Source organism: Podarcis gaigeae (assembly GCF_964106915.1).
Source record: "Podarcis gaigeae genome assembly, chromosome: 5".
Taxonomy (NCBI): domain Eukaryota; kingdom Metazoa; phylum Chordata; class Lepidosauria; order Squamata; family Lacertidae; genus Podarcis; species Podarcis gaigeae.
The window spans coordinates 18005782-18030992 of record NC_139681.1 but is presented as its reverse complement, the minus strand read 5'-3'; the positions used below and the strand labels follow the sequence as shown (position 1 = coordinate 18030992).

Sequence of the window (25211 nt, the reverse complement as noted above, 5' to 3'; positions counted from 1 at the left end):
TGTTCTATTTGGACACCTCCCAATATATTGTTAACAAACTTGTTGTGCGGGTTCCCAAAAAGGGGCAGCAGTTTTCATCTGTTTGGATGGCAGGTGCCATTTTGAATCAAGATGGCTGACCAAAATGTTACTTTGGCATGATTTAGCCCATTTTGGGCACAGTTTTGGCACTTCTTCAGATACAGTGGTACCTTGGGTTACATACGCTTCAGGTTACATACGCTTCAGGTTATAGACTCCATTAACCCAGAAATATTGCTTCAGGTTAAGAACTTTGCTTCAGGATGAGAACAGAAATCGTGCTCTGGCGGCACGGCAGCAGTAGGAGGCCCCATTAACTAAAGTGGTGCTTCAGGTTAAGAATAGTTTCAGGTTAAGTACGGACCTCCAGAACAAATTAAGTACTTAACCTGAGGTACTACTGTACTATAATCAAACTTGACAAGAGGGTTTCCAAGGTGGGCGTGGTGGATTTCTTTGATGATTGGATGCTGGGTACCATTTTGAATAAAGATGGAGGACCAAAAAGTGACTATTGTGTTACTTCACCTTTTACCTGGTATTACAGGTCTAAAGTACACAGATCTGAATACCTCTGGAAATATTGTCACTCAGTTTGGCAGGACAATTTGAGTGCCTCTCAGTAAGTTTTTACTAAACTCGGCACAAAGGCTCCTGAGTTGGAGTTGGCAGCCTCTGTCTATATTTGAACACCAGGTACTATTTTGAATCAAGATGGTAGACCAGATTAACGCTTTAAACATTACCCCTACCACCACCCACATTGATCCATGCTGGAATTGCTTCAGGATGTTATTATTGGTTTGTTTACCACCCTGGGCTCTTTTTGGGAACAAGGCCATGGTAGTAGTAGTAATAATTAATAATTAATAATTAATAATAATAATAATAATAATAATAATAATAATAATAATAATAATACTTCATTGGGCCCCTCCTTCTCCCAACAACTTTGGAACAAGCCAGAAAAAGGCACTAATGAAGATAATAATGATGATGCCTCTGTACTGCATCCCCCCTCCAACCGCTTTCAAGCAATTCCTGCTGCATGGCATGCAACAGAACCAAGAAAATGTTGACATATCCTCCCCTCACCCTTATATTCAGGCAGCAAAGCAAACACAGCAGCAGCAGGACATTATTACTGAATTTCTTCCTTCACCTCACTTTTCAAAAGCCCTTCAAGTGGCTGCCTGCCACATGACTAGCAAGCAGCAAAATGAAAGAACGGTGATTTCCATGGTTTCCTCCCTCCACAACACAAAAAAGTAACTTCCTGCCTACTGCTCCACATTGCTGGCGGCAGCAAAACAAAAACAGCAGCGAACAGGTGGACCCTCTGCTTCTTCCCACACTACTCCACACATGCCCACAGTCCGTAAGCACCACCATAACAGCTGTCTGCTGCTTTTGCCCCACAAGGCTACTTTTTTTTCTCTTCCACTCTTTACCCCCCCCCACTTACATTCTTTTCTCCCCCCTTTTTTAATTAAAAAAATAAATTCATGGACAAGAAAGCTTCTCCCCTCCCCACTTTCAATGAGCTCTTCCATGGGAAGCAAAGTACCTCAGTCAACACCCTTTAACAAACTACAGTTCCCAGAATTCTCTGGGGGAACCTATGACTGCTTCAAGTGGTATGGTATTGCTTTAAATTTATAGCGCAGGTAGGGCTTATCGGTCCACCTTTCTCTTAAGATGAATTTGCAAGAGCAAGGCTATCTCTACAGCCGATTACACAGTAGAGCAGCTCCTGGAGTGTACCATTTCAGTTTGCACACAAGGGATCTGCATACAGTATTCATAAACCCCATGTAACATTTAGACAAAAACATGCACATGGAAAAAAGAGCAGAAGATGGAGAATTTTGGATTCTCCATCACCACCAGCCAAAGCCAACACACACACACTTCCCCGCCTCCAGCATTCAAACAAGTTATTCCCCAGGCACAATCTTAAGTCTTACAACCCATGGACATGATTTTTTACTGTGTTACCCTTCGTGTAGACTATATTGTATCTATATTTAATCCTGCATCAAAAAGCAATAGAAAACTCTTTTTAAAGAGAAATTAGGTAGGGACTTTTTCACTGGAGACTGAGAAGGAAAAGGCCAGCTCCTAGGGATCCCCCGCCCCCCAAATAAATTACTATACAAAACACAGTTGTAACTTAATCACTGAAAGCATAAAAAAAACAGAAAGGGGGATATTATTGAAAAATATTGTGCTGTGGTGGTGATAGCACTAAATCTGAAAGATCACTGTGTGTATTAGTCACTACATTAATGCAGTTAGTGCGTTACCAATATCTCTATGAAAAGAACAATTTGTATTTGAGTAAACCTGCAAACACGGCTTATAAATTTGGCCTTTATTTCAGCAAAAGGAGCATTCTATATAATTTTGGTTGTCTGAATTTTATTGTCAATTACTTTCAGCTTCAAAAGAATTTCTTTTACCCTGTTATTCTTGCTAATGTAATGATTCTTTAGCAAACACAGGATTTTAGCTTCTTACTATCATTACATCTTTAGGCAGAGAAATTGGTGCATGGTCCTGTCCCCCGCTTCCAAGGGTGTTTATTGAAGAAATCATTCTGAAAACAAATTGGAGCCATAACAATAGTAATATCAACCAATGGCGATAGCAATTATTTTTAAATAGCATTTAATATGCAGGTAAGATTTTAAAATGCACTTATTTAGATGTGCAGTTGAATATATTGCTTTTATATTTGCAGTGTAGTGTTTGTTTATTATTAATATAATTCGATTAAATAAATGTTATTTCAGTTTGTTGTAGCGTTTCATATATATAAAAAAAGAGTAAGTATATTTTTCTTAAACCAAAGGCTTTGTATTCCTTATCGTGTTTGTCCTTACAGTATCCCTAGAAAAAGAAGTGAAAGAAACCCTGGAAAGAAAGGGAAAGTTCACTTTGTCCAGGGTAATCCACTGGCTGAGAAGGGATTTGAAACCCAAAACTCTCAATTCCCAGTATATCCTCTGAATACACTTGTCCTCAAATATGCTAAAAATAGTGGGTTGTACACCACTCTCTTTGTGCTTTACAAGGAAGAAAAAGTTCTGTCGTGTGTGACATATGCTTATTTGTTCCTATGCATGTTGTCTAAATAACAACAACAACAACAACAACAACAACAATATATGCACCTAAACCATGAAGCAGCCTTGGGCATCTAAAGCAACGCATGTTTCTTTCAAAAACAAAACACGACTTAAGATAACGCATCTCAAGGTCAATTGAAGCAGGGGCGCACCAGGAAAGAAGTGTTTAAACTGCGGCAGACTTAACAGCTTAACCAATAAAGCTACTCCAGCCTTCAGTCAATGGGAATCAAAACAATGATTTCAAACTATTTTATTCAATCTACAGGCAGGATTACTGGGTGATGGGAGCCTTCTCCCCCACCCTTTCTTCTGATCTACAGAAGGTAGCCCTTTCTGGGTTTTGTTTTTGTTTTTTTGTTTTGTTTTGTTTTTAAAAAGCTTCCTTTTATAAGGAGTTCAATATGCATACTTTTTTTCATGGCTGCAATCACAAGGATACATATTACATTTTAAAAAAATATCTTTTATACTCGTTTTACGGTACTCAAAATCTCTTTCATTTACATTCATTGAAATTCTGCCATTTAGTAACCATTGATTTCTTTCAGATCCATGGCTAAGACCCCTCAAGTTGCCAAAGAGATCAGCTCAGTAATATAATATTTATATATATATTGTAAATGAAGTCATTTGCTGCCATAAGCAGAATAAAGGTAATGACCCAAAATAGAATAAATTGCCACATCAGTCATCATCATTAGGGTTTTCCACCTCTTGAAATAATTTGAAAACTGTCAATAAGGGAATTCAAAATATCACTTCTCCCTTTCTCTCAATCTCTTGCAGCCCCTGCCCTTTCACCCTTGGTTCAGCCTAAGTTCCTAAAAATAATATTTGGGGTTTTAATAGCTATTAAGACATTGTATAACACGACTTTGATTTTATAGTAAATCGGCCTGAAAAACTGTCGCAACTGTTACACTCAAATATGTCCTCTGGGTTTTGTCTTTGGGGGGAACTCTACTCTCTCTCTCTCTCTCTCTCTCTCTCTCTCTCTCTCTCTCCCTCTCCCTCTCCCTCTCCCTCTCCCTCTCCCTCTGTGAGTGTGTGCATGCCATTGTGTGTCATCCAAACAGAGCCTCCTGCCTAGCAAAGGACACTGAAGCTGGGCAGCGGCAGGAGCTGCGTCTCAGGCTTTAAGGACTACAGTAAATCTTCAAACAATTTATCCAAACAAAGGCCAGCGTGTAGAGAGGAGAGGGGGGAAAATACACGGGAAGCAGATGAATAAGCAACATCAATTATGGGGGGTTGACCTTTCTTGCCCCGCACCATGGCACAGATTTCACACCAAATCGCAGCAGATTGAAGTTGACATGCCTGGAGTGAACGCAATGGTCTCCACAATGTTGCCACTCTGCATTCACCGGGGCTGCTGAGAAAAGGAGAGGAGGGAGAAAATAATGGGGAGTGTATGTGTGTGTGTGTGTGTGTGTGTGTGTGAATGAAAAATCACACATAATGGTCCTGGGTTTATTTTTACAGAGAGCAAAATAGCTCAATTTGAGCACTTAGACGGTCGAAATTGGCTCATGTGAGATACAGACGGTACATCCAAAGGGACAGTTGAATCAAGGTGCCTTGAGCTACGTGGCCAGAAAAAGGGAGAAAAATTAAACACAGTTTTGGACATACATGTGGCTGGGGGATGCAGTATTAACAAGAAAGCATTGAAGAACATAAAGACTACACATTAAAAGTGTTTTGATAATAATAATAATAATAATAATAATAATAATAATAATAATAATGGGTTGCTCATAATCACAAGTGTATGTACACATAGACATTGTTCTGCATATACATGCATGCATGCGCACAGACTTTTTGCATGGACACTAATCTGTATTTCTTGCTGAGATAAAAAGTGGATCAAGGCAATCTAATCTGAGCTGCAAACGTTTGGCTCCTTCTTTGGCTACAATAAAAAAAGAACCTTCTTTCATTTAAAATGCAGGTTTTATCAGAGATATAAGTCTTGAAAAGAATTGCCTAGAAGAGATAAAACCATTCAACCAAAGAAAAAGCCACATTGACTAATGTGTATCAATTAAAATTCAGGTTCTGGCCTTTGGAACAGTCTATTTAAAGATTTACACACACACACACACACACACACACACACACCCCGTAGACAGATGATTATTAAATATTTATATGTCTGCAAAAGGCAATGTGAACGCATTTGCTTTGTTTATCCAGGGATATCCCCCCCCCCCCCGGCATTTATGTACTTGCTTCATCACCTGGTTATTCACTAAACAGCTCCACTAACAACCGTACCTTCTTGCTAGAACGTCAGTAAAAGTTTAATATATACTGGCACACTGGGAACAATCCAGAAGAAAGTGCTTTTGTGCAAGCACCACTGCTCTGGTGCAACTCCCCTTGATTTCAATACACTTGCTTAAGAACTTCCCACTGGATCATGTCCACTGCCTTCATTAAGGGCATTATAGGGTCTGCTAAGATTTCATTTCATATATAGAAGAAGAGAGCTTTATCACTACCCGAAGGAGTCTCAAAGTGGCTAACATTCTCCTTTCCCTTGCTCCCCCACAACAAACACTCTGTGAGGTGAGTGGGGCTGAGAGACTTCAAAGAAGTGTAACTAGCCCAATGCCACCCAGCAGCTGCATGTGGAGACGCGAACCCGGTTCCCCAGATTACGAGTCCACTGCTCTTAACCACTACACCACACTGGCTCTCATATAGTAAAGGTATTTCCACATGTTCTTCCAATAATCAATGGTAGCTTGCCAAGAGGAAGGGCAACAGAAAGAATCTCATTCAAGAGTGTCACTTAGAACAACAGGTTTTAAGCTAACATTGCTGCTAGCACAATGCTACCTCCATACCCTCCAACATCCCTTTGATAAAAACCGGGACACATGTGTTTTAGTGCCATGCTACTGTATGAGTCAGCTGGCTCACGCGGCAGCACAGCACCAAAAGACACGAACCCCAATTTTCATCAGAGGAATGTTGGAGGCTCCTCTTGCAGGAGGCAACTGACTTGCACGGCAATGTGGCTCAGCAGTGGTGGAATTGGAGGGGGAGAGAGAGGACATTCCGGGATCAAATCAGAAGTCAGGATGGCTTCTGTAATTCTGGGAGTGTCCTGGGAAATTTGGGACACTTGTAGGGTATGGTATCTCTGTCTCTCATAGTGATCTTGCTGCTTTGTGTGTTCTAGTACATCAGGGGGCCTTAGATAACCCCCACCTCTCTCAATGTATAATATAAGGATAAAAATAATGAGCCCAACTTACAAGATTGCTGCAAAGATTAGCTTGACAATATTAACAAAAGAGTTTGAATACTGAGACGGAAACTTCAGGCCCAGAGGCCAAATATGAACTCAGGTATCTCTACCTGGCCCTCAGGAGTCTCCTCAGGCTACATCACTCACCAGTCTTGCTTTGCATATTACTTGAATGGGTTTTTGGGGGGTTTTTTTGCTAGACTAGAATGTGTCTTTGAACTATGATAATGCATTTTGCTTTCCTGAATAAAGATAAAGAATATGTGTGGAGACAAATCTATTGCACAAAAGTAAAAAAATAGTATTATTTGTTCCACCCACTTTGTCTTCTTCCCATACCCAAAACCAATATTTGGCCCTCAGAAGGTTGCAAAGTAGGGTTGCCATATTTTGAAGAGCAAAACAGAGGACACCCAAGAGAAAAAGACACCATGAAACTTTAAAAATTGCTGGGGGGGGGCAGATGCAGAGGAGAGGTATCTTATTGGCATGGTATATGCAGAATGAAGGCAGGGAATGATATGGGTTCCAGCTCATGTAAATTGGGTGATAGGGGTGGAAAATAGGTTTATATATCTGATTATTCAGATTCAATACACCCCTGCCTGCAAACCCCCCCCCCCCCAAAAAAAAAACTATACAGTGGTACCTCAGGTTAAGAACTTAATTCGTGCTGGAGGTCCATTCTTAACCTGAAACTGTGCTTAACCTGAAGCACCACTTCAGCTAACGGGGCCTCCTGTTGCTGCCATGCCGCCGGAGCACGATTTCTGTTCTCATCCTGAAGCAAAGTTCTTAACCCGAGGTACTATTTCTGGGTTAGGGGAGTCTGTAACCTGAAGCATCTGTAACCTGAAGCGTCTGTAACCCGAGGTACCACTGTATAGATTTTTACAAAACCTTTTCCCAATGCAAGGAAAGGGTGAGGAAGCCAAGTGAAGAGCTCTCTGCCTGCTCAAGAGAGATTTTCCCCAGCATACACACAGCCCATTAAAAAACTCTATTACCCACCCACCCCCAAAGTTTGCAAAATAATGCAAGAGTGAGGAGGGAAGAAAAGACGGAAGGGGGATCAGGAGCAGGGGGGCGGGAATCAGGAGTCCAATCCGGAGGGAACCGCTGCCTCAGTCCCAGGCCTCCCCTCGCTTCCCTCCCCTCCCCCCTGCTGGGTCTTTACCCAGCCCAGCCTAGGCCCAGCCACCGCTGCCACTGCCAGCCCCTCGCTGCCCGGCAGGTGGCTCCAGCAGAGAGGGGACAGGGTGGAGAAAAGAGCTAGGCTGGAGAAGAGACAGAGAGAGATGCAAGACCGGCTGACCTTGGCAAGCGGAGTACAAGGATTGGGGCAGGGCAGACCAAACAAACAAACAAACAAACAAACAAACAAACACACACACACACACACACACACACACAAACAAACCATTTTTGCAAATTCTAAAAAATGGACAGAATTTTTAAGCCTGAAAATGGGGACATCTCTGGGAAGTTCCAGATGCATGGCAACCCTAAAAGTATGCAGTCTTTGTGATGAAAAATGTTCTCCACTCTGCTAGTGCTATAGATGTATTAATTCTATGCCCAACTATATTCCTCTGTACAATCTGAAGCAGGTCTGCCAGTGGGAGGATTGGACTGGTTTCTGTATTTTGTTCTAATTATTTCTGCCCTGCAACCACCTGGTGAAGGGCAGATTAAATATATTACAAACAAATACACAAATTCTTCTGAACTAGACTGTACTGTTCCTATGTTTTAAGATGTTTAGCATTATGTTAGCAGTACCACCTAAATGGTAGCACCAACAAGCAGCAATAGCTGTTTTGTAGATTCTGCTGTTGTGATAGAAAGGGTGGAATATAAATATTTTAATAAATAATTTTAGCCAGCACGATGGAATGGACTCTGATGACTACACTATTTACAATGAAGCTAAGTTTTCCCCTGTTCTAAATCAATCACTTGCGGACACTTCCCAACTGCTGTTTTGCTTTCCAGGCGCCTTTGGTCATGAAATCTCTTTTCTCAAATAATTGTTTTCTCCCATTTTCAACTTCCTTCCAGACAGGACATTCTTGTCTTCCCAATGAACTGAGTTCATTTTTTTTATTGGAGGTCTAAAGGACTCATGGCATGCAAACATCCCGTCCTGAGAAGCTTAGTTGTTTGAAATGTATCTGCAAATATTCAGTACCTCCAGTTCTGGTGACCCCCATACACTCTAGAGTTTTGACCATTGCTTATGATATCCAGTTGCTAAGTCAGTGTTTCAGGAAGAACAAGGAGAGGGCCATCAAGATGAAAGGAGAAGAAGCAACCGTGAAGATAAATAAATCCATGCTAGTTAACAAAAAGAGATTTGACACTTGCTTCCAGCTTCCCCATGTTTTAGGCCTGAAAAGTGCTCTTTGGTAGATGACTTTAATCCAGAGACTGGGACCTTGTGGCACTTCCAGATGCAGTTCCACAATTTCAACATCCCTGACCATTGGCCATACTGGCTGCAGCTCATGGGAGCTGCAGACGAACGACATCTGGAGGGCTATAGGTTCCAGATTATTGAATTAACCAGTGTTCTATGGCAAACTGATTGATGGCCTTGGATCAAAGATATTTGGGTTAAACTACTCAAAGATGGGGATGTGGGTGGCTGTGGTTTAAACCACTGTACCGCTTGGACTTGCCGATTGGTTCAAGGCCCCGTGACGGGGTGAGCTCCCGTTGCTCGGTCCCAGCTCTTGCCAACCTAGCAGTTGTTTGAAAGCACGTCAAAGTGCAAGTAGATTAATAGGTACCGTTCCAGCGGGAAGGTAAACGGCGTTTCCATGTGTTGCTCTGGCTTCACCAGAAGTGGCTTAGTCATGCTGGCCATATGACCTGGAAAAACCGTCTGCAGAAGTGGACAAACGCTGGCTCCCTCGGCGTGCAAAGCAAGATGAGCACCACAACCCCAGAGTCATTTGCGACTGGACTTAACTGTCAGGGGTACCTTTACCTTTTACTCAAAGATATTTCTGTTAAACAGTCTTAAAGATCATCAGGTGCTCTTGAGATGTCCCTAACAGATCTGAGAGTATAAAATTTTAAGCCACCCTGTGCTTCTTTTAAAGAAGGGCAGGGTTCAGATGTGATTAATATGTCTTTTAAAAATAAAATAAACCCACCTGCAAAATGTTCCCTCATGTGAATGTTAGGAGCTAGCACGATTTCCAGTCACTCCTATTTTAAATTATATTACCTTTCAGGAGGAAAAAGAAGTCTTGCAAAATAAAGGCTAAAATCTCAAGGCTAATGTCTATGTTATGGAAATTAGTACTTGTAGCAAAGCACTCAAAAGCACCCAAACTGAGGTTTGCTATCACTAGACCCTGTACTCCTTTAAACTTGAGCTGGGAGTGATTCTCAGTGCTACAAGAGATTAATATTAGATAGGGAGATGGGGGAACATCCAGCCCATGCTTATCCCTCATAGGGAGCAGGCTAGCTGGTTCCCCTCCAATTCTCCCTAGACATGAATGCGTAGCATGGGATCAAAGAGACTGAGCCACAGGGTAGGGCGGGGGAATATACTCTCCTATAAGGTGTCACAAACACACATCAGACTCCAGCGCCCAATTTCAAGACAGTTTATTAATAATCGTGTTTAAGAGACCCAATGGGAAAAGGCAGAATGGGACATGAAAGAAAAGAAAGCAAATTTTTCTAATCATTTCCATCCTGATGTATCGACTTACAGATAGGCTCCTGGTCTCAAGGCAACCATGGATTGTCAGATGGATAACAAAGGCCAGTGTTTAAAGTGTTCTTGACCTACGTGGATTCTGATTGGCAGGTGGCTTTGATGCAACAATGAGATGACTGCCATGTAACCCAGAAAATGGCCAGGGATGAGCTAAGAATGGTAAGGAGATGGGAGCTATTGAAGTGTTAATTGCTGCCAGTGTAGTAATCTGTAACCTGTGTTTTCGAGCCTGCCGTAGGTAAGATGTGATTGCTGTTTATATATGATTGAGAATTAGAGAAATTGGGTAATCTTAAAGGACAGGATATGGGTGGGGCAGAACCATGCCACACTACTTACCCATGGTGTTCTCCATCATGGGGAGAAACATTCCTGTCTTTCTTTTTCAACTGAGAAAATAAATGATTTTGGCCTTTTTGTGTGTGTTTTGCCTATTCAACATTCTGTTTGTTTGTTTGTTTGTTTGTTTGTTTGTAATATGTTATCTTCTTTGAAAAACAAGATCTCACAATGAAATTTTACATTCCAATTGAGGACATAACACTATGTTTTAAATTCAAATACTATAGCTTGACCGTCGAACCCATTGGAAGTGAGGGGAAGAAAAGACTCTGAGCATACTGTAAGATATCTGGACCGAAAGGTGATTGTGCATAATTAAGGACACGTCTACACAGCCCCTACATCCAGTTTCAAAGGGGCCAGGAAAGACACACAATGCATTGCACTCCTTAAATACCAAGTACATGGCACTTTACTTGTGCGTTTAGTTGGTATCTGTATTGCATCTGAACAGATTAGATAGATAGATGATAGATAGATAGATAGATAGATATAGACATAGATATATAGATATAGATATATAGTTTTTATATGTACTGTTTTAATATATGTAACTGTTTTACATATGTCTTTATTATTTTGTAAATTGCTTCAGGGTGCCTCATGGGAAGCAATTCTTGAATGAAATTATTATTAACAACAACAAAAAACAACCACTCCATTTGAAGCTTAGCACAAAATGGCTACTTGATTCCTGCCCCATTTTCATGGGCACAGTGGCAAATATCCTAAATACATTGACATTTGAATGTCTGAAAGGTGGCATGAACATTATACATTACTAGTTTAACTATTTGCATACTGTATACATGTGCTATGCTGGAGACACAAAGTAAGAAGTGGACCCAGTTCACTAGCTTCTCCTTTCCCTGAACTCTTTCCACCCAAGCTGGTCATCATATGAACTTTATCAATGGGGACCAATGCCACAATATTCTTGTTTTCCTCTTCCAGCCCCATCCCCTTTTGCTCTTGTGTCATGTCTTTTAGACTGTAAGTTTGAGGGCAAAATAGGGTTTGTTTTACTTTACACCATCCTGTTCTATGGTGATCTGTGCATTTGTCTGGGTGCCTTTTCAGCTGAAGAGCAGGGTAAGAAGATTGTAAAGAAAGAAAGAAAATTAGTCAGGACAACATAAACACACAACAAGGAGCATATGCACCTTCAGGTCTCGCTCTCACATTTTTAAAGGGTACATGCAACACAGGGGCACCTATACCCCAAACATATGAAGTAGCCCATAGTAACAACAGCCATACTCAACACCGGACAGGAATGGACTTTACAACTAGGATGCCAGAGAGAAATGAGGATTTAAAATCCTTATAGGATTAAAGATACCTGTGCAATATTGTTCCAAGAAATGTCAACAAATTCCTCTCTATATATTAGGATGAAACAAACCATGACATTCTGGCTGTAAACCTGAAAAAAGGAGGCATAGGAACAACTGAAATAAACACTAAGATTATCATTGATACTTCTAAAACCGAAAAGTCACAGATTAGTCCAGACAAAGTCCATTATTTTAGACATTTATATCTGTAAGTTGACAGAGCTACTACTTATGCATGAAGCAATAGAGGTTACTGCCTTAAAAAAAAGACTTCACACATTCCCTAATTAATTCAAGAAAGACTTCGAGTTTTAGATAATATTATTCCTTTTATCACTTGCCATCCAGCACTTGGTATAATGTCAACACTTACATCTTTTTCCCCCTCACCAAAATGATTTTAAAAACATTTTTTATCCTAAAATGTTCACCTCGATTTAAAAAAAAAATTATCTCAAAGATAAGAGATTTCTTTCCATTTCAGTCCCACAACAAGGAGAATGTCAGCACAGCTTTTTTGACAGACAAATTATTGAATCAAAGAAAGAATATGCCATTAAACCCACAGGTTAGGAAGTGTCAGGAATGGCTTAAAGAGATATTCCATTTATCTTCAAAACATGCACGGAATGTCACTAATGTGTGTTTATCATGTATAATCAGACAAAGAAAATATCGAAATAAAGAACTCCTGCATACAATAGAAGTCTCCTTCCATCTCTCAAGATATCAGTGCTATTCAAATAGAATAATAATGATGAAACCCTTTTTTCTTGAAAATGGAAATCAAGCGAAATGTAGATAGAAATGATTTTCTGTAGTTGATGTACATTTCTAAAAGTGCATTAACAGGAAATCCAGAACTTTTTAGGTCAATTATATTGTCAGCATTGTCAATGCCACTGAAATGAATATCTAAGCAGCACATATTCCTGCTGGAACAGAGACAGAGAGTGAAATCCTGCATTCTTTTATACTAGGAAGAAGGAAGGCACAGATGGATTTAAAGGGCTACTTGGTTATACAGCTGTCCTGTTCAAGCAAAAATTGCTCCAAACAATATTCAGTGCTACTCCAAGATGCATAGAAAACAAAAGCAGCAACATTTTAAAGAACATTTGTATTTTTTTATTATGATTTCTCCCAATTCTCAGTTAAATGTTTAGATCCAGTTGGAGGAAGCACTTTTACTCCTTATTTATTACACCTCTTTCCCATCCTTTCTACATGGAGGACTTTGTACATGGTTCCTCTCCACCACTGTTACCCATGTTGTCACCACAACAATCCAGTGAGAGGTTAACCTAAAAAATGACTAACCCTAGGTCACCCATGCTGCATTCAGATTGGGGTTTTTTGTGTGAAGGTTTTTACTTGTTATAATCTTACAATCTGCCCCGGTTACCAGTGTTCATGTCACAGTGCAGTAACATATTGTTTTATGGAACTGTGGCTTTTTGATCAATATACCACCATGTTATACTAAATTTCAAATGGTGAGAAAGAACTTTATGCTGGTAGACCACCCCAAATTTCATCAATGTGATTTTCTGAGTTAATAGGGTTGCAAATGGATTGTTGGGGAGGAAAATTAACAGCTGAGCAGGAATTGGAATCTCAGTCTCTCAAGTCCACATCTAATACGCTAGAGCAGGGGTCGTCAACCTTTTCAAAGCTACCGCCCACTAATGAATCTTTCTTGATGGTAAAATTTCTTTACCGCCCACCAGTGCTTGATGGAAGGAGGATTCAGCTTGCGCCGTAGAACCCCCTACCGCCCACCTAGAATGCTGAAACGCCCACTAGTGGGTGGTAGGGACCAGGCTGACAACCCTTGCTCTAGAGCATGGGTAGGCAAACTAAAGCCCAGGGGCCGGATCCGGCCCAATCGCCTGCGGATGGTCCAGGGATCAGCTTGTTTTTACATGAGTAGAATGTGTCCTTTTATTTAAAATGCATCTCTGGGTAATTTGTGTGGCCTGCCTGGTGTTTTTACATGAGTAGAATGTGTGCATTCATTTAAAATGCATCTCTGGGTCATTTGTGGGGCATAGGAATTTGTTCTTCTTTTTCAAAATACAGCCCGGCCCCCCACCAAGGTCTGAAAGACAGTGGACTGGCCCACTGCTGAAAAAGTTTGCTGACCCCTGCTCTAGAGTCTAGAGTGAAGATCCACAAGTGGGGTGAGAACATAGCCCTTAACAATAAGTGGATTGTATCAGAGGTGTGTGTCACCATCCTTTCCCTGTTGTTTAGCATCCTTGCTATGCAGAAGATGAAGAGGGAAATTACTAGATGCAAAGGAGCGCAGGGCTTTATCATTGTGCAGATGGGAGAATTTCAACAGGGGGAGATTTTCTCATCCCTTGCTTGCTGAAATGGTTTATAAGGTAAAGGTAAAGGGACCCCTGACCATTAGGTCCAGTCGTGGCCGACTCTGGGGTTGCAGCGCTCATCTCACTTTATTGGCCGAGGGAGTCGGCATACAGCTTCTGGGTCATGTGGCCAGCATGACTAAGCCGCTTCTGGTGAACCAGAGCAGCGCACGGAAACGCCGTTTACCTTCCCACCAGAGCGGTACCTATTTATCTACTTGCACTTTGATGTGCTTTCAAACTGCTAGGTGGGCAGGAGCTGGGACTGAACAACAGGAGCTAACTCTGTCATGGGGATTCGAACCACCAACCTTCTGACCAGCAAGTCCTAGGCTCTGTGGTTTAACCCACAGTGCCACCCACGTCCCACGAAATGGTCTATACAACTATTTAAATTGCAGGTGCCCTTGCTGTGTTTGTTCATCTTAAGAGAGAAAAGGAGAAAAATGGGCATAATGTATTAAACAATTTAAACGGGGCTGCATGTTGTAAGTTAGGATGAAAGCAGGTCCAGGGTTTGTTGAGTTTGAACTACTGCATTGCCAACATATTTGGCAGTCAATCACATCCCAAATGTTATCATAATCAATACACCAAAAGATGTTCATTGTTACTAGTGAGATGTAGACAAAAGCATTATTTACTCATCTGATTTCTCTTGCTCATTCCACCTGCATAACATATGCACTCTCACATGAGCACAGTGACACACAGAGCCATCAAAAATAAGAACCTCTGCAACATATAGTTGTAACACATGGTTTCTGTTGTTGTTTTTTTGCTGTGTAGCCATTGTGTAGCTTAAAACCACAACTGTGCATCTTTTGTATGTTGCTTAAAACTTAACAAAGGTCCCACGATGCTACATATGCATAAAGCACTAGCCAAACTGACACCCAGGAAAGGCACTGTTACCTGGCAGATCCTTAGTCCGTGCAGGTGGCGCTGTGGTCCAAACCACTGAGCCTCTTGAGTTTAACAATCGGAAGATTGGCAGTTCGAATCCCCACAAGGGGTTGAGCTCCCATTGCTCTGTTCCAGCTTCTGCCATCCTAGCAGTTTGAAAGCACACCAACACAAGTAAATAGGTGCCACTGCAGCGGGAAGGTAAATGGCGTTTCCATGTGCTCTGGTTTCCGTCACAGTGTCCCGCTGCATCAGTAGCGATTTAGTCATGCTGGCCACATGACCCAGAAAGCTGTTTGCAGACAAATGCCGGTTCCCTTTACCTGAAGCAAGATGAACACCACATCCCATAGTTGCCTTTGACTGAACTTGTCTGTCCAGAGGTCCTATACCTTTTACCTTAGTGCATGGCGATGTATTGCTTTCTTTGATAATTCCCCATATCTCATAACATGGCAATGTTTCCTTCACCACATGACACAGAATCAGCAGTCATTTTTTTGAGATGTGGACCACTCTAAAGTATCAGTAGCCTGCCAAGTGGGGCAGGCATATAGAGAGATGAGGCATGGGTGTCGAAGGGCTCAGTTCTCTGCACCCGCTGCAGGTGGAAAGTGTGTGAAGTTTGTGTGGATTTTGCATATTTCTGTTGTAGAATATGTACACACAGGAGAGAGCCCAGATGTGTGTCAGGTTTACACAGTAATGAAATAGGCTCATGTACACTCATAAGTCTGACATAATATTGTGACCTCACTGATGTGGCAGACCTAGGTCTCAGCTTTTTCACTTTAGAATACAGTTGACGATTGAGGTAGATGCACACCCTACAATGGCCCTCTGCCCCACCCTGCTTCACACAGAAAACTACATGTCAGAGGAAATGCTAGGCTGGAACATCTAGCCTATTATCTAGAACAGGCATCCCCAAACTCAGCCCTCCAGCTGTTTTGGGACCACAACTCCCATCATTCCTAGCTAACAAGACCAGTGGTCAGGGATGATGGGAGTTGTAGTCCCAAAACAGCTGGAGGGCCGAGTTTGAGGATGCCTGATCTAGAACAACTCATCACTTCCATAGTCATGCCCCTATGGGGTACTTGTAGTTTCCTTCATGGAAATGATATTTGTCTAAGGAACTGATCTTGGGTAAAATATACCAAACTTTGCCTTGTGAGAGACTGTCTCCCAACTTCCAATAAAATTGTTGAGATTCTAGTGTGGTAAAACTATGTGGTGTGATACAGAAGTTTAAGATGACCAAATATTACTGTTTCTCAAAGTAAGTCATTCAAGAAAGAATCCCATGCTGTTCTCCCACCCACAACCACCCCAGTAATCGCTCTCTCCCAAGCCAAGCTCACACCAAAGCTCATGTTAAACAAATCATTTGGCAAATCAGTATGTCTATATTCATTTTTCTGACTTTCCCTACAGTTTACAAATCTAAATAATATCTTACTATTATATGCCCTTGCTGTAGCAAGCCATAGTGTTAATGTTTATTATATTAAATACAAAATTAATAGAGAGAGTTTGGAGAATACTTAACTCCTTCACTGGCAACTTAAAGAGAGAGAAAATACCAGGAGAGGAGGAAAAAATTGGACACCAGAAAAGTAAATAAAAATATATCTAAAGAGGTATAATGCAGCATTTCAGCACTTTGCCTCTTGAAAATTTAAATGAATGCTCCTTGAGAGCAAACTACAAAATGCTAACCTTGAAGTGTTGAGTGGCAGAAGGAATTATGGGTTATTGTACTGTCAAAATGCCAGACAGCTGTATGTTGAGTTACTGTGTTATTTAGACAATCAGAAACTTGGAAGCTAATGTGACTTTTTTCCTTCTGTGTGAAAGCGCCTGACATGCGTCATGATAATTTCTAAAGGGACAAAATGTGAGGTAAAAGGGGGGAGGGAACAGGGGGAAAACACCCAGTGCCTTTTTGAAGCAGGCTTATAGGTAGAATAGGTCTGCCAGCAAAACTGATGTGTGTTATGTCATTAATATTTCAAATGGTCCCCAGATAGCAGAACAGGACTTTCCTATGAGGTCATAAAAGCCTTAAGATCATATGAGTAAGCTCATAAAATTATGGTAGAGGATCTAAAAGCTTTAATTTGTGGGTCAGAGATGAACACCTGCAGAACACGAAACCCACTTGCTTGTTGGTCTGAGGGTAAAAGACCTGGAAACTAGTTTAACATAGTGGTGGGGAAACTGAGTCAGTGGTGCAGATGGATAATTTTAGACTCTGGACTTAACAGTCTTATTCTTTCTCCCTTTGTAGATGGCAATCCATATCACTTCATGATATGCATTGAGCTAATTCTGTTACGTTGGAGCAACTCCTGACTGTACTGCTTAGTGGAGACCTGGAACTTCTGACCCCAAATAAGAACATGAGAATAACCTGCTGGATCAGGCCTGTTGCCCATCTAGTCCAGCATCCTGTTCTCACATGGCCAACCAGAAGCCTGTGGGAAATCAGTGAGCAGAACATGAGCACAATAACTAGTAGCCATCTCTGCCATGTATCTGTCTATTCCTCTTTTAAAGCCTTCCGCGTCGATGTCCATCTCTGCCTCCTGCCTGCTCAGCACTATTGGACTAGGATGTAAACTAGGAAGCTCCCAGTTCAAAACTTCCCTCTAACACACACTCCCCGAGTAGCCTCTGATGTAATGTATGTGAAGCACTCAGAAACTCAAATATGTGGTAAGTACTATGATAATACTACACAGGATTGCCTGCGCTCGGTTAAAAATAAAATATTTCCCCAATCCTTGACATTCGTCCACAGTTCCAGAAAAATTCAGTTCCAGATATAATCTATATAATTTATTGCATTTACACCTCTTCTTCTTCTTCTTCTTCTTCTTCTTCTTCTTCTTCTTCTTCTTCTTCTTCTTCTTCGAGCTAATGATGGCATTCATGGTTCTCCAGCCCCTCAATGAATTGCCACAACAACCCTGTGAGTTAGTCTAGGGTGAGAGGCATTGACTACCCCAAGGTCACCCGGTGTGCTTCATGGCTGCATGGAGATTTGAACTTACTCTCCCAGGTCCTAGTCAGACATTTTAACCACAATGCCTCATCGGTGATCATTCAGTTGAGAGGTTTACATACTGGAGAATTCTTCTTCCAAAGCTGGTATTTGCTTGGAGGGGAATTTCTCACTGGTACCAAAAGCATCCTATGCAGATTTCCAGTCAGCATATGGTGCCACCAGCAGCCCTGTATCTAATAGGGAAGTTCACATTTCCCAGGGAAATCAGTATCCAAAACATTAATACATGTGCCCTTTCTGCCCCTCTTACTTGACAGCCATGTCTGATATCCTTATTAAGAAGGATGTGAATTGCTTCCACTAAAAAGTTAATTTCATTTTTGATGCAGGCAATCCATTTTGAGTACTGAATTCATGGGTACCTGATTCACCTATGATCGCCTTAAAAAATACAGTAAAGATTGTGTGTTTGTGTATGTGTGTGAAAGCATGAGTTGGTCACCTCTGTGATTATCCATGACATATGATGTGGGGTTCCAGACTATATATCTCATCAGCCCCAGCTAGCTTGGTCAGTGGTCAGGGATGATGGAAGGGGAGGTCCAGTAACATCTGGCAAGAACTGTGTTGGCTATCCCTGTCATACATGATGCTATTTGGCAAGCCTCTCTACCCGCACTCAGCAACCACAAGACAATTTTGAATCAGCACATCCCCATAGGTCCATTGTGGGTGTGCACAGAAAGCCGTTTGAAATTTCTGATTCAGGAGGTTCTGAATATATATACCCCCCCCCAAACAAAATCCCACACTTGGAGCCACCATGTTCAGGATTCTGAAAAGTGCATTCATAATCTTTGTAAGCCTTCCTAGGGCAGGTCCTCACCCTCCACCCCATTTTTTGGCAGTTCTACAGTTTTACACAAACCTACAAAGGGTGACTGCAAGCACAAAGTCCAGAGTAAACATCTCAATTGCTCCATTATCTCCATTTTGAAAAACAATTTTCAAGGTTAAACTGGTTTCCTGAAGTCCATTTCATCCTCAAGTTACACTACAATGCAACAATCGGGCAGACAGAATTAATAACATGTGAACATTAAAACCTGATGATTTCTGCACCTCCAGAAGTATTTAACAATCATGAAAATATGTTGAGGTGTGAACCTCAGTTGAATTAAAGCTAACATTTCAGAAAAAGACATTTCAATTATGGTTGGCTCTGGTTAAGGGGTTTAAATGAGGGATGCCTTGTCTTTTCCTTTTTCCAGCTTATTAATTTTTATTTTTATTTGACAGTTAACCTAATGCTAAGATAATACTGTGTAACTTTAATGCTGAAAATTGATATACAGCTATAGGCCAAGCTTTGTGATGGATGGGCTCTACCTTTCCACAAGAAGCCATACAATTTGATTACCATTGCTCATATTGAACCCAGGTGATGAATATTCTAAAGATTAATATTTGACTTAATAAATGCTTTTCTTGTTCCAATAAGTACAGTGTTGCTTTCTAAGTCAAAGATAGCCAACCGAGCTAAAAAAAAAAAGGAAAAGGAAAAAAAGAAACCCTGGGACATCCCATTTGGGCTAATCCCATCTGTGGCATTTGCCTCCTAGGATGGGTCAAGGAAAGGGTTAAAATGGGTGTGATGTGATTGGCCAGTGAGAATGCAAGGGGGGAGTAAAAGATAGAGTGGGAGGTTTTGAAAGTCAGTTGAGGTTTGGGAGCTGGGAGTTGAGGTTTGTCACTTGGGAGTTGAGGTTTGTCACTTGGGAGTTGAGGCTTGGGTGTTGGAGAAGGAAGAGGGTGGAATAGGCAGTGGGTTGGTCGAGTTGTATTGTGAGAGAGTGAGAGGAATTGTTAGGTTGAGTCAGATAGACAGTTGGGAATAGTTCAGTTTGAAGTTGTTAGGAACAAAGATTAGGAGACGGACAAGAGAAAAATAAACCGAAACCATACGCTTGTTCCTGCATTTGAATATAAACTTGATTATTTGTTTATGTTAACAACTGTCTGGACTCCGTGTGTCCCCGTGAGAAGTGGGGTGGTGGCAGTGAATAAACCAGTCGCAGTGGTGGCACAGGGTCAATAGACCGTGAAATGTCCGGGGACCCTGTGTGATTGCCACACCATCCTTCTCCCTTCTCCAGTATTTTGCCCCATTTTAACCAACCTATACATTCCTCTTTTTTCACATCTTTCCTACCACCCCCCCCCCAAACTTTGCTACCAATAATATACATTGTGGATTGTCTCTTATGTGGACAATCACTTCTGTGATCCAAGGACCCTTGGCTATTTCAACACAGAAAATGTAGACTCTCTCTGACTTCCCAGAGAACACCAGTTTCTCAACAGCAATATACTGAACACACGGTTCATTGCATCAGGTTATTTAGTCTTTATTATCTACACAAATATTCTTAATCATTTCCCCTCATACCCAGACTGCTTATTTCTTATTTATAGCTATAAATAAAAAAGCTGGTAAGATCATATTTTACCGACAGTTGTTCCAACGGCACCAGACCCTTTCCAACATTACGAATCAGCATTCCTCTATTTCTATGCATGCTTTATTATAAAAGGGGTTTACCATAAATACTGGAGTTTGAATTCCACCCAAGTAATGCATTAATAGATACTAAACCATTAATAATTCTTGTACTTTTTTTCATAAATGGGCAAAGTCCAATAAATAAACGATAGCTCTTACATGTCAGAGCAGGGTTAACAAGTACCAAGGAGATTTCAAAGACAAACTACTTCCAGGGCCTGCCAGAATGAGAGATTCATAATGATGCCACAAATTCCAGGGGCCCATTTTTTACTGCCCACTGTGGCAAGTATCTGAAATTAAATGCTAAGCAGAAATTTGTCCCCGAGTTCTGACATGCAGTAGTTAAGGGTAAACAATCTCCAAAATTAAAAACAGATTCTTGATAATAAATCCCAGCGTGTATATCTTCATAACAGACAACTCTCCCTGTAAATCAAGAGCCTAATCCATCGCCACAGAAGCCCTTTTTTCATATTAGACCCGATGATTCACCTGAAATATTTCATCTGTCTCCACGCCTTAATGAATGTTCACAATTAATTCCAATAGGGGGGAAATATTTTACAAAATATTCCAAAGGAGATGACAGTATCTGGCATAGCTGTCATATAAGAAGCTTCAATCTAAGGGGACAGAATACTGATTTTTTTTTTTTAATTTAAAAAACACAGGGTTTTTGCCTACTCCAGTATGAGGTGGCCAAGTGCTGAGCGGAATGCGCTCTCTCAATTCAGACTGCAAGTGGCAATCAGTTTTGAAAGCTTCTTTATTTCAAAATGCTCCCTGAAAACAGAAAGCGAAGAAGAGCTGACAGTGGGCTGGGACAGAATCTTTCTCCTTGATGTGCTCACTTTCTGTTTGTGGGGAGCTTTTTATATGGAAGAATGTTCAAAACTGGAGCCTCCTACCTGTGGTCTGAAGTGGTGCACTCATTCCTATCTCCGTTACCTGCATGAGGAGGTCAGGTCCCACCAAAAGTATGGACAATTTCTGGAGTAAACCCCTGAAGTCATACATGCCACCACAGGGCAGCCACAGACGTTTGTTCATCAGCCTGCCCCATTCTGTTAAACAGGGTGAAGAGTCTTTTCTTTCTTTCTGGCCTCAAAATGTATTGGACCAGGTGCCCAGTGTCTGCCAAGAGTGAAAGGGAAGCTCAAGGACTAGAATAGAATGAGGATATTGGCAGAAGGAGTGGCATGTTCATTGGACTGTTAAGTGTAGTGCAAGTGTTGACATTCTATGTTTCAGTCTATACAATATATATATATTATTATTATTTTGCAGTCAATGGAGAGCAAATGAAGCCCGGATTCTGCGTGTGTCCGTCAGCTCCTTCCTGGAGCATCTCTGCTTGGTGGTGGAAACTATGGACCTGTTTTTTTGGTTTTTTTTGGAGGGGGGTATTATTATTAAAGATTTTCTTGTTTTACAGAGGTTTGTGTAACGTCTCTCGTATTTTTTCCGTGTAACGTTTTTACAAATCAGTTTCATTTGTTGAGACATTAGGGGGGAGGGAAAGGGGGGAGGGGGGAGATGGGTGGGGTCGGGTGGCGATGTTTCTATTTTGCTTAATGTATGTAGGGTTGGTGTCAGCTCGTGCAGTTTCTCTGCTGTTCACTTGTGTTCCTTTGGTGGTGAGAGAGGTTGGGGTTGGCCTAGGGTGTGGTTGTTTGTTTGTGATTGGCTGTGGTGATCTTTGTTTTCGTGTGTGAGTGGGGTGGGTGGGTGTTTTAGATCAGGTTAGCCATACTGATTTGTATGCTGTTGGTGGATTTTTGTCATTGTCTTGTTGGGCTGTGTATGTGATAAAGGGGAGCCATACCGAAGTAAAGGCGTATTCTTCTGTTTGTCCCTGTGTCAGTTTATTGGTTAAATTTCTAATAGGGCTGTTTCCCATACTATTTGGTACCATTGGTCCATGCTTACTCCTGACAGGTCTCTCCAGTGTCTGGTTATGGCGTTTCTGGCTGCTGAAAGTAGGTGGGTTATGAGTGCTTTGTGGTGTAAATGGGTGAAGAGTCTTATTTTAACTTGAAAATTGTGCACAACCAGGAAAGTGCCGGGTGCTGTGTTGGCTCTCCAACCATATCTCCATGCCTTCTGTCGCTTTTCTCCCAGCTTGGTTCACAGCTGATGCCAGGCACAGCAAAACAAGTGCTTAGTTGGAGCACAGTGAGATAAAGCATAACAACATTCATTCATTCATTCATTCATTCATTCATTCATTCATTCAATTAATTAATTTGTATACCACCCTTCATCTAAAGATCTCAGGACAGTTAACAGCATAAAAAGACAAAATACATAATCAAAACATATATAAGGGCATAAGAATAGCCTGCTGTATCAAGCTAATGGGCCATCCACTCAATTAGCCTGTTTCCACATTGGCCAGCCTGATGCCTGTAGGAAACCATGAAGCAGGAAGACCCAAGCACAAGAGAAGTCTCTCCTCCTGCAGTTCCCAGCAATTGGTATTCTGAAGAATACTGCCTCTAACAATGGAGGCAGAAGCCATGGTCAAGAGCAACTGAATAAGACTTGCTGTTGGCAGGGTCACCTCTACATTCATGGTCAACAATAGAACATGATGGGCCACCTCCATCCGTTCTTTACTCTGGATGTTCAACAAAGCCACTCATTCAAGCTGTGTCTGCATGGTTGTGACATCGAGTATTGAGGTCCATGTGGGTTGGTTAAGTGAAGAGGGGGCATTTTAGAACCTGTATTAGAGCTTTTCCCTAGGGAAAGAAAAGTCAAATATGCTCTTTTGCCTGTGTAAGAGCTTGTGCAACTATCTGGTCCGGTAGAAGCACACTAGAACTATGAATTCTTCCTATTCCAACACTGCATGAACTCTTCCACAATTATTTATACTATACTGTTATCATTCTCACTATCCTGCTTAGAGTTCTTTGGATTCAATCTCAGAACAAGAGCGAGATGACCAAGAATTCAGTGCAATGGATGGACAGCAGCTTACTGCACAGGTGCCTGTTTCCTGAGCCACATCCAAGAAAGCTCCCCCAGGAGGCAGCGATGGATGGCTTTAAAAGAGGATGAGACAAATTCCTGGAGGAGAGGACTATCAACGGATACTAGCCATGATGACTATGCTCTACTTCCACAGTTGGAGGCAGCCGTGTTTCCAAGTACAGTACCAGTTGCCGGAAGCCATGGGAAGGGAGAGTGCTCTTGTGCTCATATTCTGCTTGCTGGTTTCCAATAGACACCTGGTTGGCCACTGTGAGAAGAGGATGCTTCACTAGATGCCTATTGGCCTAATCCAGCCAGCTATTCTTATGTTCTTGTGTCTAAACTGAATTCACTTCTTAGCCGGAGTCTGGATCATGACAGGGGTAGTTGGTTTTTGTGCACTGCACATTTCCCTAATGGTGAAAACATTGTGGTGTTTATCAGGGCACTTGGCCATCCCAAAGTATGAGCAAGAGCTTAAACCGAAAATCACATGAATTAAAAACTCAACATTTAAATGTGTGTGTGTGTTTGTGTGAAACACTGTAAGATTACTCACAAAACTTGAATTTGAAGATCCTTTCAAATGCATACATCATAAGGTTTCATTTCATGAATTTGAAGTTGTTGTGTTAGTTATCAGCTGGCCAAATTTAGCATTTTACATCCTTTGTGTATGTATGCAAAAAAGGTATCAGTGAGAAGGGGGAAAAGTTAATATTAAGAATTAAAAAACTGTTATTGGAACCCTTTTTTAAGTACACAGCTATTCTATACACTGGACACAATCCTATCAAGGTAAAAATTTAACATCCCATTGGTTTCAATGAAATAGATTTCAGCACATACTTAACATTTTCATTATATAAATGGAACTTTAAAATGCTCATGTTTGGGTAGATTTCTCTCTCTCTCTCTCTCTCTCTCTCTCTCTCTCTCTCTGGGGTGTGTGTGTGTGTATGTGTGTGTGTTTGTGTGTGTGTGTGTTTGTTTAAGTGGACAAGAGAAAAAGAAATTGTATTCTGCAGGTTTAATATTGCTCCCTAAGAAAGACTCTTGCTGTGTAGCGGGTTAAAAATCCCAATAAATGCATTTATAGCATAGGAGCAATATTTTATATGAACGCTACACTTTCAAGTAATGACAAATACAACTGGAACATGAAGAACAATCTTGTCTCGGGCTCCTTAACAGATAATGACTTCAAGGTCATTCCATTAGTGATCACGGCAGCTTTTAAATGAAACACATATAACCCTAATCCAATTAATGAAAGTATCCTACATTTCTTATACATGCTAATCTTGAATGAATGCTTAAACCTTGGTCATTCACCAGAGCATGCATTATAAGTCAAAATGAGAGGAGCACAATAACATTAGAAGCAAGGCAGAAGGGATGGGGAGGTGAAAGGGAAAATGTGCTTAGCATTTTTAAGCTGCTTTCAGTTCCTTTGGTACCCCAATTTTGTGGATTTGTTTCAAAGTTAAAATCAATTTTTTAAAACATTGCAAAAGTAAATTAGAAAGAACAC

The 25211-nt window shown here is 41.2% G+C and overlaps 1 protein-coding gene and 2 long non-coding RNA genes across 3 annotated transcripts in view; 2 read left to right on the top strand and 1 right to left on the bottom strand.

Moving 5' to 3' along the window:
- Positions 1 to 25211, bottom strand: part of LRMDA (leucine rich melanocyte differentiation associated) — a 741312-nt gene that overhangs the window by 357635 nt on the left and 358466 nt on the right.
- LOC310844456 lies at positions 4268 to 4789 on the top strand. Its single transcript, XR_014564145.1, has 2 exons — positions 4268 to 4303; positions 4641 to 4789. It is a non-coding gene; the product is annotated as an uncharacterized lncRNA (long non-coding RNA).
- Positions 10326 to 10911, top strand: LOC310844435. The gene is made up of 2 exons (XR_014564124.1): positions 10326 to 10397; positions 10729 to 10911. It is a non-coding gene; the product is annotated as an uncharacterized lncRNA (long non-coding RNA).